The 19,554-nt window shown below is 48.7% G+C and overlaps 1 protein-coding gene across 4 annotated transcripts in view; it reads left to right on the top strand.

Moving 5' to 3' along the window:
- The window catches only part of FLI1 (Fli-1 proto-oncogene, ETS transcription factor), a 120,335-nt gene that overhangs the window by 41,279 nt on the left and 59,502 nt on the right, over positions 1-19,554 (top strand). The window contains exon 1 of one of the 4 annotated variants that reach the window (XM_029206950.1): positions 5,340-6,142. The exons of the other annotated variants lie outside the window; for them this stretch is intronic. The gene's annotated coding sequence lies outside the window, so the exon portion shown is untranslated. Of the gene's footprint in view, positions 1-5,339; positions 6,143-19,554 lie in introns of those variants that run through there. 4 annotated transcript variants of the gene reach the window in all.

Raw genomic sequence — 19,554 nt, 5'->3', positions numbered from 1 at the left:
AGGTGTGAACTCCCTCGGGGAAGCCTCCTCTTTCTTGTGTGTTCCCCGCAGGCACCCAGCACAGCCCTGGGCAGACTCGTGGACTAGCTGATGAGCAGATCTGCTTCTGTTTACAGTAAAGGAAGTGACAGGAGTGGTGGGAAAAGGAGCAGAATCGGGGCAGACCCCCCCAGCAAATTCCGTCTTGGGATTCCTTCCTTCAGTTACCGGAAGTATCTTGTTTCCCCTCCCCATATTCCCCAGCGGGCATCACCAACTTTACCTGAATACCTGGTGTGCCTGCATCACCTACACCATGCTGAGGGATGCAATAAACCATGTAAGACTAACCACAGTCAATTAGCACCCTAGCTGGGGGGTGGGCTGAGGGAAAAACCTACGACTCCCCGAACCTGTACTCCAACCACCAGAGCCACGCCTCTGCCTGGTGTTCTCTTATTCCTCGTTGGGCTCCACGGTGATGGCAGAGCTACCGGTGCCTGTCTCGGTCCACGAGGAGGTGGCTGGGCTCCTGTGTGAATCCTGAGGTGCTAGGGATGGGCAGCCTCGTAGTGTCATGCAGGGAGCATCTGCCTTGCGCTGGCACCTCACTCTGTGACCCGGTGTGGATGAGGACACGAAGGACGCTCGGCCAGGCTTTGCCAAGAGACCTTGTTAGGCTCCGTGTTTAAAAGAAAAGAGGTAGGGGGAGGGATTAATAGAGCGACAGGAAGTGAGCTTATTATATTTATAAACAATGAGCCCATGTTCGCATTTCAGGTGTCCTGATTCATCTCGCAGGTGGGTGGGAGGAACCGCTGGCAACCTTTCACTCCGGGGTCCGGGTTTTGGAACAGGATTTCCTCTGCAAGTTGTCAAAGATCAGATAAAAGTCTTAATCTCAGGCACGCACAGCCATAGGCCTTGGCCCCTGCCACCGTGTGCTTGACTTACAGTAATGAGACTGAACAATGGTTCAGGACTCAGGACGATTAAAGAGGTGGGAAAAGAACTGGGGGAGGCTTGAGGGATCTGGGGCTTTCCATGAGAGATGCAGGCTCACTAAGTAGGAACCCCGGCTGCATCCAACTCAGGTCTTTTACTCACTTTGCCTCCACGCACCGAGGAGAAAGTATGCAAAGGAGACACACATGCCTCCCACCATTTTTTAAAGGATGGAAACGAGAGGCATTCACTTCTGCTTCTTGAGCTGGGTTCTTTTGAACCTGCTTGGAGATCACGTCCCAGCGTCGGCTGGGGGACTGTGAGATGGGGAAAACTTGTAAACTGTTCTCCAGAATCCTTGCGCTAAAGGGATGCCTAGTTTTTCAAAATGCATCTGTAACTTCACCGTCTTTTCAGAGTAGGAAGAACCAAGACTTTCAGGAACCCCCTTTATTGAGTGGCACTCTGCTAGGGAGAGCTCTGCGATGCTATACTGAACCACACCTGACCTCCCAAGCTGTTCTCATCTCCCAACACGGAGTTTATCTGTGTTGGCTGAGCCAACTGACTCAGAGCAAGAAGTTGTGGGTCATAGAAACGTTGAAGAACTTGAAATCAGGGTCTGTACACTGCAGTATTCCTCCCGCTCTGAAGTCCCATTTTGATTTCTGTTCTCACCGCCTCCATTCTGCCTGCCGTGTATGTCTTTGGTTGTATGGGTCCCATGCTGAAAACTTCACCCATCTTCTCTCACCGCCTTGTGATCCCCATTTTACAGACGAAAACCTGGTCTCGGAGAGGTTTCCTAACTTGCCCAAGGTCCCCCGGTGCACATTTTAGACCAAAGCATTTCCATGCATGCTTCACGGGACCAGTGTTTCAATAGCTCCACTGTCCCAATACTCGTCCCGTGTTCATTCAGCGGGGAGAGGAACATGGTGAAGGGCGGACCTCTGCTGCTAAACCCATGGCCCAGCTCAAGAATGTGCATTTCAGTCTAGATGGTTGATAAATAAGCTGGTACTCCCAGGAAGCCACTTCCAGAGCGCTGAAGAGGGCTCTGCTCAGAGGACGGACCTGGGCGGAGAGGTCTTTCTCCTTCCCTTTGGCTGCTCTTGTGTGAGATCGAGGGGACCCCCCAAGTCTTGACACCACGACTACCCTGTCAGCCCTGCCTCTGCTAGGATTCTGTGGACTAGACCAAGGCTGTGTGATGGACACACCACAAAGGGGTGTGCTTGGTTATTTGCCAGGAGGCTGTAATGGGGAGGAAACAAAGCCTAATTAGTGAGTTTCAGTATGTGGAATGAATGATTTTCCCAGATGGGCTGTGTTTAGAGGCTCCTGGAAATCCTGCATTTTTCCACTGCTGTTTCCCACCCTTTCTGAGCCTCAGCTGAATGGATCCGGAAATCCTCTGGAAAAGAAAATGCACGGGTCTGTTCACCTTGAAAATGAAGAAACCAAAGAGGCGAAATGCCCCTCTTCCTTCTCAGGTGGAGCAATTACTTTTACAAGCACCTAGGAGGCCCCGAGGAAAAGGCGAATGCCATGTCCTCTCCCAGTGAAAAAGCGCACAAGAATCTGTGCAAAACAGCACCTTTGGATAAACACAATGTGGCTATATATATACCGCGGCCGTTTCCTGTTGCTCTGCAGCTCGCACAGCAAAGGTGGGGTGAGGCCGTGGCCATAAGCCACACGGTGACATGTACATTAGCCGTGCCCTCTGCTTCCTGTACTGCTGACTGCCCGGGTGGACCAGCTCAGCACTGCTCAGAGCTGCCCAGCGGCAGGGAGCCCCCAAGACCTGACTTGGGGTGTCTATGGGTGTCTGCGAGGTGCGCTCCCATCCTCCCTGTTACCGACTGCCTCGCTGCAGATTGATGTCAATGCGAGAAACACCAAAAAGCCAGCAGCCAACATGCGTGTCTAACGGTCTGCTTGTGTAACTCCTGCACCACAGAACGAGAGGTCAAGTAAGAAAGGGTGGTAACAGACGGAGCGGCCCCTGTTCTGTTAAAGGGGCAGCTTCAGTAAAAACGTCCTTAGTGAGGTTGTATTAAAAATCATTTGGCGAAACCCAAGGCTCACAGCCACGTGCTAGAAACCCACAATGCCAGGAACGGCAGCCATGATTGGACTCTCAGAGTGGCCTCTCAGCTTAGGATTTCAAATGCTTGAGTAGACATCTCACAGTGTGATTTTGGAGCTGCAGACAAGACTCCCCCTTTACTAAGCAGGGAAACGTAGGCACCAAAAATGCAGAGACCTGCCTCAAACCTAGAGCAAGTCAGGAGAAGAGACCGGCAAAGGATTCACCAGGACCCACCGTTCTCCATCTGCTAAGCCAGTGAGTGCCACCTCACTCCTGGGCACTGCCCCCCTCCTCACGCAGGAGGTCTGGGGTGGAACCTGGCATTTATTTAAAAGCTTTTCAGGAAGTTTTGTTGTGCAGACAGAATCCCTGTAGCTCTCAATCACTTTGCCTGACATGTTCTACATGAATTGCTAAATTAAAACGCTGTAATTTACCAAGGCAACAAGTAAATACTGAATGCTTACTGTCTGCCGGGCTTGGTGCTAAGTCCTGGGTGCAGGAGTAAACAGACTAGACCGGCGATTCTGCCTTCAAAGAGTTCTGTGTAGTGGGGGAGAGACATTAATCCCACTTTTGCACAAATGAGTATTTAATTCTAAATGTGGTTCCTGTGATGACAGAAGGGTAGAGAGAAATAACTCAAGGCTGGATGTAAGTTAGTCTGAGGAGTCACAGCAAGGCCCTCTGAAGATAGGATATTTACATGTAAATGTCAAAGAAGGACCATGGAAGGAAGGACCATGCATCACTGCTTTTTCAACACAAAACCAAAGCAGTTATGATTCTAAGAAGCAACTAGTTACCAAAAAAAGAGAAATGATTGCTCTCTCTCTTTTTTTTTATAACTAGTGCATCTCAATTTTTTTCTATTTATTTATTTTAGGTATCTATCTTGGCTGCATTGGGTCTTCATTGCTGTGCGTGGGGTTTCTCTGGTTGCGGCTAGTTCGTTGCGGTGCGCGGGCTTCTCGTTGCGGTGGCTTCTCCCGTTGCGGAGCACGGGCTCTAGAGCACAGGCTCATCAGTTGTGGCGTACGGGCACAGTTGCTCCACGGCATGTGGGATTCCCCCAGACCAGGGCCCGAACCCGTGTCCCCCGCATCGGCAGGCAGGTTCCCAACCACTGCGCCACCAGGGAAGCCCGAAATGATTGCTCTCTTGAGTTCAAGTGCATTTGTCTTTACCGAGGGAACCATGCCTCCTTCTCCCAACAGTGGAGGTGGTTTATGGCCGGGAAAGAGGGGAAAAATGAGACGCAAGGAGGTAGGGTCCGCCGATGACTTGTGATAAAAGTCCTATTAGGGCACATCATTGCTGGGAGGGAGTGAGTGCGTCTGCGAGATGTTCACAGGTGCTTTATGCAAACAGGATTCTGTGTTCAAATTAGTGTGAGAAGTACTGGCTTATACACACATACAGAGGCCTAGGTCTCAGGGCTTATCAGAACCTTGCCTGTGTTTCAGGACTTATCAGAACCTTGTGCACGCTGATATAGATCATGAATCTCTAAGGGAAGGAGAGGGGCAATACCTCTGCAGTGTTTTCCAAAAATATGTGATGGTGAACGTTTTTTTTCAATGAGCACCTAACCTAAATTTGATTCTGCCTGAGACCCACTTGGGGAGAATAATAAATGCTGATAAATAAAGCCTGATTCACTCCATCTAGAACGGTCCTGGCAAGCTTCCTTTTTAATCAACACCTCAAGTGATTTTGAGGCAGCAAATCCAGGAACCACACTTGGAGAAAAACTAATAGGACTAGAATTCCAAGGAGCATCTCAGCAGCTCGGCTTACTTCCGTGACCAGCCTTCCTGGCTCCCTGTACTCCTTTAAATCTGGTTTATGCTGGGTGAACACAGCTACGTTATTGGGCCAGGACAGACTTTTTTTAAAGTAATAATAATAAGCAAAATAAGTCAGAGACAGCAAATTTGCCCTTGGTCTAGAATCTGTTGGGTGTCACACGTGGAGCTACAAAGACCACCTTTGTCATTTGGACTCGGTTGGCAGGAACACGTGTGCGGTATACAACGTGTGGTATACGTACGATGCCGCGCCTCGAAAATTCCTGAAGCTGTGCAAATACGGGGTCCAGCAAAATTGTTTCTGCAGGATGCGCCAGCCTGTCTTTGTATAATTAGCCCTGCTCTCTAGCCACCTCCCTTGCTTTCAGATGGAACAAAAGTGCTCAGAAAGACGCTTCTTGATGCATTCATATGCAAAGAAGTTTGTGGGTTTTATTTTCTCTCCCTCCTGTCCTGGCCAACAGAAGGAAAAAAGCTGGAGAAAGGGGCTCTTTGCGGGGGTGGTGGGGGGGGGGGCGGTGGACTCTCCAGGCCCCTCCTATCTGGGTTGCAATCAGCATCCCGAGGAGGGGGGACCGAGCACGTGACCGGACAGGAGTTGCTGCTAAGAGGCAAGGTTCAGATTACTCACCTGGGCCCCAGCAACCCCCCAGAGCTCCAAGGACTCCGCAGCTGCAGACAGAAAACACGGTTGGTGTCATTCCTAAGCCCAATTTGCCAGAGATTTGAGTTGGTTAAAAGAGAGACCGGAGGTGGGAAGAGGAGACACAGAAAGAAAAATGTGAGGAAAAATAGTGTTTTCTTGCACATTCAACAGCCCTGCCTTGTCCTTTTCAGGACACTCAGCCAAAAAATTTAGGGAAGGCTGTACTTGTGTGTTTGCCAGAGACCAAGATTTTTGTGCAAGGCAGGTCTAAAGATGAGTTTTGTGTAAGAACACATACATAGAACCTGGTTAAAAGTTCAGGGTGATTGTGACCCAAACCATGGTGACAGAAGAAGTGAAGTACCTTTCCTCAAAGATAACTGCACATTGAATATGTTTGTCTTTCTGACCCGCACAGTCTGCATCTTGCTGTGTTTTGCTTGGTTTGCACTAATGCTCTAGCTGGTGGTCATTTGCTCTTGGTGGCCAGTTTCGCTTCCTGGTTTTGAGAAAATGGCAGTGAGGCCTGTCGCTTGGGCATACTGTGTCACTGCAGGAAGTGTGCAGTTTTAAAATGTCAAAGCCAGCAGCCTCCTGTCCGGTGCATGCCATCCATCAGCAAGTGTCTCTGGACCCCCGAGGAGCCCACTGCCAGTTAAAACGGTAACTAAGAGATAAAGATCTCACCTCAAGACTGCCTACCATCTAACCAAGGGCGCGAGATCAAAAGGGAAGGAAAAATGGCATTAACAGAAAAATAATAAATGTACTCATTGCTACAGTGTTTTGGGGCAAAGCATGCGTCAGAGAAAGGGTGGCCCCATGGGGAGGGCTGGGTTCCTGGGGTTCAGAAGGTGGGCTCACATTCTTCTGTGACCAGAAATGAGGTCTCAGTCTTTCTGTACCTTCCTTTCTTCATCAGCAAAATGGGGGAGGGGAATAATACTACCTACTTCTTTCGTTTATTATGGTGATTGAATGCGATTATAGGTGTGGGAAGGCTTCTATTCGAATAAATGCCTTACACTATAAAATAGTCTAAAAGTTTAGTTATTATTAATGCTATAGTAACAGCATGGAGGGAAATCACTCTAGAAGATGCATCTCTGCTATTTCCACTAAAAAGAGAGAGAGGCAGAGACTGAGCTGAGTACAGGAATTAAACCAGCCCAGGACTCTGTTCTAGCCCCTCACCCTTTGCTTAATTCCTCTGTAATAACTTAAAGGTAATCATGGTTATCATTTGTATTGAAAGATTTAAGATGAACTTATCATGTCTAAGATTTGGAGAAATCCAAGAAGATAACATACTTCCTAAGACACCATTTGGTTTTAATTTTCAGGGAGCTGACCTTCAATTTAGTAGAACTTTGTGACCGTGTAGTTGGTGTAATTCCTTAAGAGATCAGTTTGATGATCAAGAAATGATCATAGTGATTATCGGTATTATTAGGTGTCTAGATAAGAGAGGCGAATATAAGGTAACTTTATGACATCTGTGTGATTATGATTTCCTAGGTAGCTAGACGAACCAGGAGTCTGAATTTGGCTGTAGTTGGAGAATAAATTGTGAAATGTTAATGAATTTCATTGGCCTTCCCAAGCCTTCACCACCCTTGTGTGCTAGACCCCCTTGGAAATTCATCTGATTCCCACAAGCAGAAAATAGGATTAAGAATAAGATTTTTTTTTAAATTTTCCTTCAAGGATCTCATGTGCTGGTCTGAGAAATTACTTTAAAGGGAAGACAGAGGCCAGTTGAAACAAGCAGCTAGAATTGGGGACGGGTTGATCCTGAAGATTCCTGATACTAAAACTTCCATCTAGTATCAGAGGCCAAATCTCAGTTCCTTGGGCATCACCAAGGAGGCCATCTATCTGCTTTAGCACTGAGACTTTCCTATTTCAATCGTTCACCCAACCCCACTAAACAGGAAGTGCAAGCTGCTCGAGCTGAACAAGCAACCGCCCCCCAGGGCCCCCCTCCCACCCCACCCAGCATAAGTACATTGTTCTTTGCTTCCCATTCATTATGATGAGCTGTGTACATTCATTTCATAGATGCAAGGCAATCAGAAGTTGTTAGAAAAAGAAGACCCGGTGATAATTCTTACCCTCAGGAATTTTACTCTCAGGAAACTTCCAACAAAAGGAGTCATACGAATTGATAAACTACAGCTTTTGATGGTGATATTAGCAATGCTTAGATATTACAAACTCTTAGGATACGTACTTGTAGCAGGCGCGTCAGATCTAAGATTCCGATTGTTGGCTTGATACCCTGAATTGGTTTGTCACTTGACCAGCTTTGGAGAGGCAAGAACCTGGAGAGAGTTCTTGAGACACACTCATTTCAGACACTCCCGAAACGTGCCAGGTACAGATAAAAATCTCCACTCAAGCTATGTCACCTAAAAGCAGAAGCCTATGGCTAATAGTACACCAATAAAGTGTGTGGTTTAATGGCTTTCCAGGGCAAATGTCCAGTAAATACTGTATGATCAGAAGAAAACTAGAAAGAATGGTTATTTTTTTGATTCTAGAAGAGATACATAACTGCCACTTTGTCTATGTGCATTCTTTCTCCTGTAATACTATTTGCATACGTTAAATATTTATAGCTCAATTTTTAGTAGTTTCAAAATGCACTGTAATTTGTGGGTATCTGTGTGTGTGTGTGTGTGTGTGTGTGTGCGAGCGCAGGTGTGGGGAGGGCAGTGAAAAAGATTAAGGCCTCTTGTCGTTGGTGGGAGAGCCTGACTCAGCACCCTAGACCAGTCCAGCCCAGTTTCCAAAGGATGATACTAACCAGATGAGTCTCCCTCCCCAAACTCCAAGCAAACATATTCTAAAGGATCAGTGTATGTATAAGAATATGGGTGCCTGAGTTCTAGAGGCATATTTCTGCAGTAGATTTAACTCTTATAATGACAGGGACTTCTGAAAACCCTTAACTGAACTTGTTGAATCCAGCCAGCTATGCAGTGATGATGGTGTGGGCTCTCGGTGGGAGCAGGAGATAGAGACCAGGGGAAGGAAAGGACCTGGGCCAGCATAGCTCCATCCCCACATCTGTAGAGGTGAGGGGAGCCTCTCTGACCACCTCCCAGCATTATCTTCCGGTCTGTCTTCAACTGGGAGCTGAAAAGCTAGACTAGGAAGCACAAAGTCAGGTATTCATGAGTGAGACTGGTAGGACAGACACAAACGGAGCACATTTGCATCTCTCCAGACGGCCTCCACCGTACCTGCACACTGGCCCCTCTGCAACACCGGGCTTCTCTCCAGGGTCAGCAATCTTGACCCAGTCCTAAGTGGGGATCTCATCCAGCCCCACCCCCTCCACCTACTCTCCAAACCATGAATCCAGCCATGAACAAGATGTTCCTTTTTCTACCCTTCTTTTCAATTTGATTTTTAATTAAATAAATAATACGAATACATTCCTGTAAAAAAAAAAAAAATCAACTAAAGGTAGAGCCCCCTGAGTCTGGGGTGAGACCACACCCCAGTCTCACTTCCCATCCTAGAAGTGGCCATGGAGGGTTTATTGAGGGGCCTAAGACACATTGTCCAAACGGTATATCACTTTTTCCCTTAGGAAACTTTCTTTTTGGCTGAGTTCCAGTTACTCTTGCTGTAATGTGACTTGTGAGGTTTTTGTGGAGTTTACTTTCTATCCAACTGCTGTTGGTCAATTGTACGTATAATACTGAGGCTTGGCAGTCAGGTGCAGAATTGCTTAATTAAAGTTTGTGTGGAAATAACTCGTTATCTTTATGGATATAAATAGCCATCTGTGGTTCCTTGAGCTAAAGACTTCTACATCATCACCCTAGAACTTGGGAGCTGGGAGGGATAGCCAGGTTCTACCACTGAGCTTTCCGTCTTAGTCTTGGCAAGTCTTGTCAACATTTTACCCTAGTATTGCCTTTGTGGTTGCATAATTTTTAAGAGAATGTGCTCGTGGGGGAGAAAACGCTCTCCGTGCTATCCTCACTCTCCCTCACCCTTCTGCATTAGGTACCATCTTGTCCCACTCTTTCATTTTACGAAGGAGAAGTGGAAAATCAGAGAAGCAACCTTTGCTTAGGACCCCACATCAGGCATCACCAATACACTGAAATCTAGGACAGCCAAGGCTCTGCCCTTTTCGCATTACTCAAGTGCTGCAAAGCTCAGAGCTCCCCTCCACCCTGGTTCATCCACCACCACCCAAGCTTTCCAGACCATTCCAGATGCCATGCCCAGGCTCAAGGCCATTCTGATTTCTGAGTATCTTCTAGCTACTGAGCCACTGCATAGGATAGAATGAACAGAACCCAGTTTTATAGCCAGAAAAATCTGGGCTTTCCTTCTGCCACCCCACTTCGTGCTGTGTGGCATTGGATAAATCATACAACCAAGCCCAGGCTCACTTTCTTCCCTTGTAAACCATCTGTCCTCCTTAGAGGGTTGCCATGAGGGCCAGATAACACAACGCCTGTAAAAGCACTTGGGAAAAGAAAATGTTGGAGATAGATAATCATTGTTATCAACGTTTGACTCATCCTCTTATGTACAGGACTGAATATTTCTTCCATTGATGTCAGAACAAAAACGTTGAACAAACAAAGACCGAGGGCTGCATTTCTGCTCTGGAGTCCCCTGTGCTACAGCATCCGTGTTGGGCTTTCCAGTGTGTAGACTGAAACCAAACAAAACAAAACAAAAAAGAAGAAGAAAAAGCAGCAGCAAATACTGCTTGGTTTTGCATTTTCCCTTCTGTTTTCTGATTAGAGTCTCTACGGCCTGTGAGCGCAGAGAGAACCTCAAAAGATTGTGCTCTCTGCGGATAAGCACCCAACCCGATGTTTATCAGCACTTATCTCCTGCAAACTCACTCTCCGGAGGCTTCAAAGACAGGGGAGATCTCTCAGCCTTGTTCTGAGGAGGGGCAAGCTCCTGCAGGGCTTCGGCTGCAGGTGTGGTCCCAGAGCCCTTGCTCCATCTTTCGGAACATGGCGCTTTTGTTCCTCCTCGTGCAAAAGAAGGAAGCAGAAGGTTTACCCAATGTTCAGGGATGGGTACTGGGGTAGAGGGAGCTGTGGAAGAAAAGGAGTATTTTGAAACAAGCTCTGAAAGGCTGAAAAAGTAGGTGAAGCTGGGGAGGGGAAAGCAGACTAGCTCCCCCACCTTCCCTCCACCCCACCCGCCCACCCAGTCCTTAATCTGCCAAACAACCCATCGCACCTTCCAAAGGTGTTTGAACTCCCTTCATTTGCTTCCAGCTCACATTCCCACACCTCCTTGAGGGCACCCACTGCTCTCAGTGCAGAGCAGTTGTCAGCCCAGTGGGACCCTGGGAGGGAGGGAGGGAGGGAACGGGGTGGGGGGAGAGGGGGGAGCCAGCGTTTTATTAGGCTGTTGAATTTGATTTATTAGGGGGGAAAAGATCCTTTGCTCGCTTGCCACACAGGTTATTCTCAAAGTGAAAACTCTATTTTACTTTGAAAAAAAAAATGGTGAAAGTGCCTACAGTTATGAATGGAGCTCTTTGTTACCTTCCAGATCGACAAGACAGACTGTTTGGTTCATGTCTGTGAACTAGCAAAGAAGTGCGGGGGCCTGGGAGACAGATGTGGCCTTAATTGCATGGAAATATTAGAAGATCTTTAAGCCGTTTTGACAGGATTTTCCTCCTGCCGCAAGAGCAAAGGGCCACGTCTGAGCTGCATCAGGTCTGGCCAGACCCTCTGGCTACGCCTCGTGTCCCCACGTGTGCGGGACACATGGGTCTTGATTCACGTGCTCTGGTGTTAGAGGGAAACAGAGGCCTCCTGGCCATCAACTTCTATGTATGGCTGTGCTCCATGAGTGCAGAGAGTAATCTCCCAAGGAACCCTCTGACCCAAAGTGGGAAGGGCAGCTGTATATTGAAATAACTACTCGGGATATGTGTACACACGTGTACAGGGAGGGTGGTGATCAGATGGTCTCTATCGGAAAGGTGTGCTCGGAAAGCTCTAGAGGGACCCACACGGGGTCTGAAAGAGTAAATCTGCGATCACAACAAATAACGGTATCTAAAGACAACATCTTTCCTATCTTTTCCTTTTGGTGCTTACATTTGGTTTTTATAGAAGGACTGGCCCATTGGGGGTCCTGACATTAAGCCAGAGAAATCCTTGAACGCTGTTGGGCTGTCAAAGACCAAGACCCCATGAATGTGGTCAACCTGATTTCCTGTCAGCCGGCCTGACCATGGGCCCACCATGCTTTTACCCCCTCCTCTTCCCCTAATCGTCCCAGTTAGTTTTCTGTGTGCTTAGAGGATGCATTTTTTTTTAAAAAAATGTGCCTCTATTAAAAACAATTAAGAGGATTTATCTGCTGGGAGGGAAGGGGAAACCCCTCTAAAACTGTAGCAGTCTCTTTGGAATATAAGAGTGAATATTTTAGATTAACTCTTTCTCAATGAGCTCAGACCATCAAATGTTGACAGGTGGGACCTGGAGTGGATCCATGCCGTAGGGGCCTCCCTTCAGAGGCTTAGGTGATCTGAGGCATCCTAATGGTAGGGTCACCTCTTAGAGGTGAGTTGGGGTAGAGTGTGGTTTGGTTGCTTAGTTGATGTTGGGCCTGGGAAAGATGGGGACAGGGTGGCCCGAAAGGAGGGGAGAGAAGGTGCAGCGGCAAAGATCCTGTTTGCATAGAAATGTTGATGTTGTGGGAAGAAGGGTTCCCAGGCAGAGCTGGCACCCAGAGCCCTGGGCTGCGCCCATCAGAGTCGCCAGTCTCCTAAGGGCTAAGCATTCCGGAAGCACCCGTGATGTGTCGCGGGGCCAAGAGTGCACAGGTTGAAGCTCTGGTTTAAAGCACAGTCGCCATGCACTGGGACTTGGGCTCTGGGGCTGAGCAGCCTGCCAGGATGCAGGGAATCTTACTGTGGGGTCCTCCCACCGTGCCTCCAGATCGCTCAACATCCGGGTGTTGTTTGAAGGCCCTGCCGTGAGAGCCACAACCTTTTTCTAAAGGGAGATGGTGTCCTTCCAAATCCCTTAGGAAGAAGCCCCCAGAGGTCGGGGCGCTGTGTCTAGGCCCCCTTCTCCCTGCTCTGTGCTCTTTAGATACGGGATGCAATGTTTCCGTGAGGTCCCAGCTGAATATTTGTGACCAGGGAAGTCCCTGCCGTACATTTGTTGACAGGCAATAGAGTGTTAACACCCTCCCCTCCCCTCATGCCTGCTCAGTTCACTGCTCTCCCCTCCTCTGAAATCCCCCTGCCTTGGCAGTTGTCTTCTGTCTACTTCACGCCCTGCCTCTTTCTCGGGAGGCACTGCTCAGCTGCTTTATCGCTTTCGGAGATGCTACACCAGGGTATCTGGGAAAGCCATCGGCCCGGATCGTTGCATGAGTTCACGGTAGCATTAAAAGGCAGCGCCTTACGCTTTCCAGAGTTCTTTTGCTGACCTCGCTCTTCTTTAATTTGGTCCTCACAACATACCGTAATTCCTACCGTATTTAATTCAGGATCTTCCCCCATCTCCCTCTCCCAGCATCACCTCCCCCCGCCCTGGGCACAGTGGTGATTGCACAGCAGACTTGGAGAGGCTGCTCACTTCTCAGGGGACCCTCTATTCACAAAATCACTTGCAGGCGTTTACTTCACTACGCAGACACAGCCAGATCAGCAGGAGGGAAAGTTTCTACAAATCTCCTAATTCCATTGCAATCAACAAATGCTATTAAAACTCTCTGATGTCATTTTCCACAGACACATTCTTGACTTTTTATCACAGTGCCTGGAGCAAGGCACATGTCCAACCAATATGAATGAATGCCTCAGAGAAGGAATGCTTTTTGTGACAAATATGTTTCACGATCCCATAATGAGACAGGACGTGTTCAAGAAATATCCAAAGTGACCGTCACACATTTTGAGTAGTACGTAGACCGGCCACCAAGCACGAGTGTCTAGAGCCCATGCTAGTTAACGTGGCAATCCCTAGCACATGTGGCTCTTTCAATATATATTAACTAAAAGTTAAAAATTCAGCTCCTCAGTCACACGGGCCACATTTCAAATGCTTGTAGCCACCAGGACTAGTGCCTTCTGCGTTGCATGGTGCAGACTGGAGAACGTTTCCTATCGAAGAAAGTTCTACTGGACAGCGCTGGTCTGAAGGACCAAATTCAAGAGTTCCGTTTCTTTCTATGTAAAAGGATCATAGGTTTATGTAAACAGTTTTTGTGTCTTAATTCCGAGTTTATCACAAGACTGAGGTTGAAGAGTATACAAACCCTCGTTCCTCCTTTCCACAATCTCTAACACTTTTTCAAGTCGTTCAGGCTGGGAGACCTGAAACCTTTCTTGGTTTGGGATTAGAGAGAGCAAGGTGACGACGGGTTCCAAGAAGCGCGGGGTTGGGAAGGTTGACATTGTTGGCTTTGGCCTTCTCGTGAAAATCACCAAGGCCTACAGAACGTGGGAGATCCCAACCGTGAAGAAACCCAAGCAGAAGTAGCAGCATGAGAATTGACAGTCATCAACAGTGGATCCTGAAGTAAAGGGAACCAAGCAGGGAAAGGAGCTGAGAGGCTTTTTGATGAGGTTTTGGGCACCTCCTCATGGCTTCCCCACCTAGGAGAGCGGTTTCCCATTTCCCATAAGTTTTTGGAACGTCAAGGATTAAGCCTTACTGCCATCATGACTCCTGTCCTTGGGACAGACAGACAGGTGTGGCTTCTACGCGGCAAGGCCGGTCCCTCCAGAAGCTTCCAAGAGTCGAACACTAAGTACCCTTTATAGAGAAAGTAACTAAATCAGTCCCAAGTCCCTAGGAACTGTCGGGGGGCTTCAGCTGGGTTTTCTGCTCAACCAGCTTTACTGAGAGTGACAAAGAAAATACGTCCATGTAATCCCACTGAGATGTTTTCATTGGAAGCCCTTGGCAGGACTTGTTCACAAAATATCTACTTTTCCTTATAGATGGATGCCGAGAGACAGGAGGCCCAATGCCAGAATGCCTAGGCTTGGCACTCAAGTCAAACGAGTATGAAGGCCAACCCAGTGGGTGACTGCTTTGAGGGTGGCTGCCCACCGAGAGACCAGCTGTGTACCAGAGGCAGAGTCTGAGCTCCAAGAGGAGCGATGCCTGGCTTCTTGTGTGGAGACCAGGCTGTCCTCGGTTCCCCTTACCTCTTCCCTGGAAGGGGGAGGGCAAGGAGCTGAGGCACACTGCGATCTCTGAGTTACCATAGATGGGGCAGCCCCATAGCGCGTCAGACAAACCAGGATAACTTTGAGAGTGAAAGGAGGCATTATTAAGCATTTTCTGGCACAAAAGGCATCAGTTGGGACCGTCGCAGGCAAATGAGGCTATAGGATCGATCTGCTAATCGATGATAGGACTGAAGCACTGGCTCAGAACTGGCTCTCACCTAGTTCAGTCTTTTGTGTTTTGGTAAAGAAATAGGCCCGGAGAAATGAAGTGCTTTTCCTATCTTAAAACCCGTGGATTAGAATAAGAAGGTTAAGCTTAAGGAGTGCTTTACTGTGTGACAGGCATGAGTTAGCATGCTAATATCATCATCACTATTTTACCAAAAAGGAAACTGTGGCACAGAGAGATGAAAGAATTTGCCTAAAGTCACGGAACTAACAGGAGGTACCAGAAGCAACATCTCTAAGGGGCCAGCACTGTGCCGTGCAGAGCAAGGACACAGTGGGGAGCCCTTCGCCTCACCCCATCCTCACATTAACCCTTTGCAGTGGGTTCCGTCGTTGTGCCCATTTTAGGGATGAGGAAACCAAGGTATTCGTAAGTGTTAATAACGTCTGTGGAAAACCACAAAGAAAATCCATCCGTGCGGGATTTACTTTCTGGAGAGACAGAGCATCAACCTGTGAAAAACTACAGTATCCAGAAGGAGTTAAAGACAAATAAAAGCAACGTGACAAGGCAGTCTAGAATAAAGTGCTGAATCAGCGATGAGATGGAAAGTACTACAGACTTCAGCAGAGTGAGAGGTTACTGCGGTGAGCTGCAGGGTGGCAAAGCTTCCTGGAAGACGTGGTGGAACTCCAGGTGTTCTAGAAGGTCCCTTCCACCCACCTCAGGCTCTACTTCCTCCAGGAGGCCAACCCCCAAGGCCCTCACTCACAGCCCTCCCATCCCCCCCACATAAGTCCCCTACATAAGTCAACCTTCTCCCCAGATTGAGCACCTTGGGGCGCATGTATCTTTGCATCCCCTGTACTGAATGCCTGACATGTAGAAGGTCCTCCATAAAGGTTTGGTGAAAAGCTGAGATTTAATGAGGCAGGGTCTATGCAGGGACGTCTGGATAGAGCAAAGGGAGAAGAAAGCTGGTGTCCACATAGGTGTTTGCAGACACGCAAAGAGCAATCAGAAATCTGTATTATAGAGATGTCTATAGGCCAAGCGTGCTGGGGAGAAAGGGGTGGCAGGTCTTATATAACAAGGGGAGAAACTATTTAAAATAGGACATTAAGTCCATCAACAGAGGAACGGATAAAGAAGATGTGGTACATATACACAATGGAATATTGCTCGGCCATAAAAAGGAACGAAATTGTGCCGTTTGCAGAGACGTGGATGGACCTAGAGACTGTCATACAGAGTGAAGTAACTCTGAAAGAGAAAAACAAGTATTGTATAGTAACACTTATATGTGGAATCTAGAAAAATGGTATAGGTGAACTTATTAAGCAGAAGTAGAGACACAGATGTAGAGAACAAATGTATGGATATCAAGGGGGGAAGGGGGCCGTGGGATGAATTGGGAGATTGGGATTGACATATATACACTACTATGTATTATATAAAATAGATGACTAATGAGAACCTGCTGTACAGCCCAGGGAACTCCACTCAGTGCTCTGTGGTGATCTAAATGGGAAGGAAACCCAAAAAAGAGGGGGTATATGTATCTGTATAGCTGACTCACTTTGCTGTACAGGAAAAACTAGCACAGCATTGTAAAGCAACTATACTCCAATAAAAATTAATTTTAAAAAATAGGACGTTAAAATGCAAGAGAAGGAACAAGAAAGGGGGACACGAACAGAAGGTACAGATGGATTAGAGGAACAGAGTACAGTAAACCCAGGAGGTGGGCAGAGACGGGGCCAGGGTGGCCGAGCCAGCCCAGAAGACGGACCTCTGTGGGCACCTCCCCTGGTCACTCCCGTCCTTGCGTTGCTGCAGCAATCTGGTAGCCATATGCCCTGGGGCCACAGAAGAACTAAACACCTTGGCTAGAATAGCTCATCCAGATGTGAAAGTTGGAAATCCTGCACACTCAGGACTAGCTGGGCCTGAGGTCACCCAGCGTGGCTCCTTGGGCATGAATCACGGAAAGGAAACAGCTATTAAGCACTGGGAAATGGATTCGGGATCCTCTTTGCCCAACGCCCTGGAGAAAGTGAAGTCAAACGGAGTCACTCTTGCTGGGCCCCGGGTGTCCATCAAGGTGAAGTGGACTCTCCCCTCTCCCTGGCCAGGGCCAGCAGGGCTCACAGATATGGACACCCTGCTTCTTGAGGCTGGTTTTGCTTTTGCCCCCCTGCCAGGATGCTCCCTGGGTGTAGCTGGAAGAATAGATCGAAGGGCCCCTACGTGCTTGTTTCCTGCCGGGCTTCCTGTGATTATGAGGGCACCCGTTGCCACGGAAACCATCACATGAGGAAATCAGCAGATAAGATCACAGCTTCTAGGAAAAGGACCTCGAGTGCTTTTTTGGTGGGGGGGTGCGGAGTAGTCAGTGGCTTCGTGTTTAAATTTGAACGAGAAACGGTCACTGGGTGCGGCGGGTTAAAAAAATGGACAAGCCTGGGTGCAAGGCTTAATGTCTCGTGGCCGAGAGTGAGCCGGAGGTCTGGCTGGCAGCAGAGGTGCTGGCGGGAGAGGGACGCTCTCGGTGTTTCCCATCATGCTCTGGGGTTCTTATCCGTCAAAAAAATTTGTTGCACACCTGCTAGGTGCCAGGAAATGTGCAAGCTGCTGGATGCAGACAGTGACTAAGATTGACGTGGTCCCTCTCCTTGGGCTGCTTCTAGCAGCAAAACTGGTCTTTGAGACAAAGGATGGGAAAGTTCCCAGGACCCGTGGCCTTGGAGAAGCACCCAAGGATACATGCCATCTACATTTCCTCCCTTCCCAGACGCTTGCAAAAGATGTCAGAAGCCGTCATCAAGACTGGTAGACCAATGTCTGCTTCCCCTGGGGGAGCCCATCGTTTCAGACCTGAACTGCCTCCACCCCCTTCCTCCCTTCGTCGCTCTCTTGTCACAACAGACCAGACTGAGCTCGTCTTGGTCCAGCTAGCAGGCCAGAGCCATAAAGACCAAGCCCCAAGGGAAACTCTTAGAGCCCCGCACTCCCCAGTATCAGGAACTGCATCCCATCCCCCGGCCGGTCCCATCAGCCCACGATGGGGGAAATTCAGACTCTGTGAGGACGCACTGCAGCCACTCCCCACCAGGATGCTTCCTCCAAGCTTTCAGCTCTCCGTGATCAGGGCAGTGCGGCCATTCATCATCGTCAAAGAGCATTAAACGTTCAGTAGAAGACGGTTAGAATTTGCCAGGAACCAAGAGGTTAGGTAATTTGCCCAAAGTTGCACAGCCAGGAAAGCCCTCCATTGACCCAGCTGGCAGCCTGTGCCTTTTATTGGAACGGATTTTACAACGGCACCCTATGGAGTGAAGAGAGCGGAGAAGTGGTTTGCTTCCTTTGTACCCTTTGTCTTTGACCCCTCCTGCAGCAGACGTGCTCGGGGACCCTCTGGGGGACAAGGCGGCTCCCAGCCCATCTCATGCCACCACTTCCGCAATCGGAAAAGCAGGGCAAGGAAAACATTCTGATGTATAACCGCTCATGTGGTGCCACGGGGGCACCAGGGCACCAACTCCTGGTCTTGGAGCAGAGTCCCAGAGGACCCGTGGTACCAATCTTCGACCCTTTAGTCCTCATCATCCCGGGGCAGAGAAGGGCAGGAGGGGACTCAGAGCAACAGCACTGAGCCACCACCGTGGAAGCATCCTGTATTTTTAATGACTGGTACAGCCACTGCTGTGCAACCGGGCAGAAGACAGTCCCAGTGCAAGGGACGAGCAGTGAAATCCATTGGGAACTACGGCTGGTCCGGTGTCCAGGACGGCCGCCTTGCCCACCTGCTTCTCCCCATGGCATCTGGGAGTGTGTTTTGATGGTTGACAGTTCTCTCTTCATCATCACCCCTTTGCACCTGGCAGGGCTTTATTTAACCCTTCCAGCCAATCAGAACTGGCAGGAGAATACGGACTTGATTTCACAGAAGAGAACGTCTAAGCTTGCCAACCACAGCGAGGCCTCACATCCCACCCTCTTGCCACCCTGTCCCTTGGGAACCTCGGGGTCCACCTCTGTGGTCAGGTCACTCCTTATTATTAGAGAGGGGCTTGGTCCCCGGAGTGTCAAATGTAGCAAGTTATACACAGCAGATCATGGCTGGCCTTTTCACACTCCCCATCGTCATTGAGAGAAAGCAGCTTGAAGAGTGGTCAGCCCCATTGTAAAGAAACAGAAAGGGCAACACACTGTAAAATGTTCCCTTCTTGGAGCTCAGACTAACCTTCTATCTGCCTTCCTGTTAGTATCCACATTCAGCACTTTTCTTCTTTTCAGCATTAAAGTCATTCTCTGTGGGAGGAGAATGTAACTTTGATCTTTAGAGATCCCTTTAAATGTGGTTAGGGTCAAAAAAGTGACTGTGAAAACTCAATGTCAACAGGCAAAGGTAAATACCCATGGGAGACGTGGAGAAGCATCTAATGGGAGACGGTGATTAACAGGGGCCTCCAGCTCTGGATTCTGTTACATGGCCATCTTTATGGAACGCCAAGACCCTCTCCTCTGAACTCATTTAGGCTCATTCCCTTAATTTATTAAACTCCATTAAATAAAATACTTTCATCTGCAAAGGATTCCAATTCCATCTTCTAGGGACTTGGCTGGCTGCCTTTCTCTGGGCGGGCCCCAGCAGAAGCCCCCCCCCCCCCCCCCCCCCCCCCCCCCCCCCCCCCCCCC

The sequence above is a fragment of the Monodon monoceros genome, unplaced genomic scaffold (genome assembly GCF_005190385.1).
Source record: "Monodon monoceros isolate NGI ecotype Baffin Bay Population unplaced genomic scaffold, NGI_Narwhal_1 Super_Scaffold_7, whole genome shotgun sequence".
Classification (NCBI taxonomy): Eukaryota; Metazoa; Chordata; class Mammalia; order Artiodactyla; family Monodontidae; genus Monodon; species Monodon monoceros.
The sequence above is the reverse complement of the archived record's forward strand: the minus strand, read 5'-3'. Positions and strand labels throughout refer to the sequence as shown.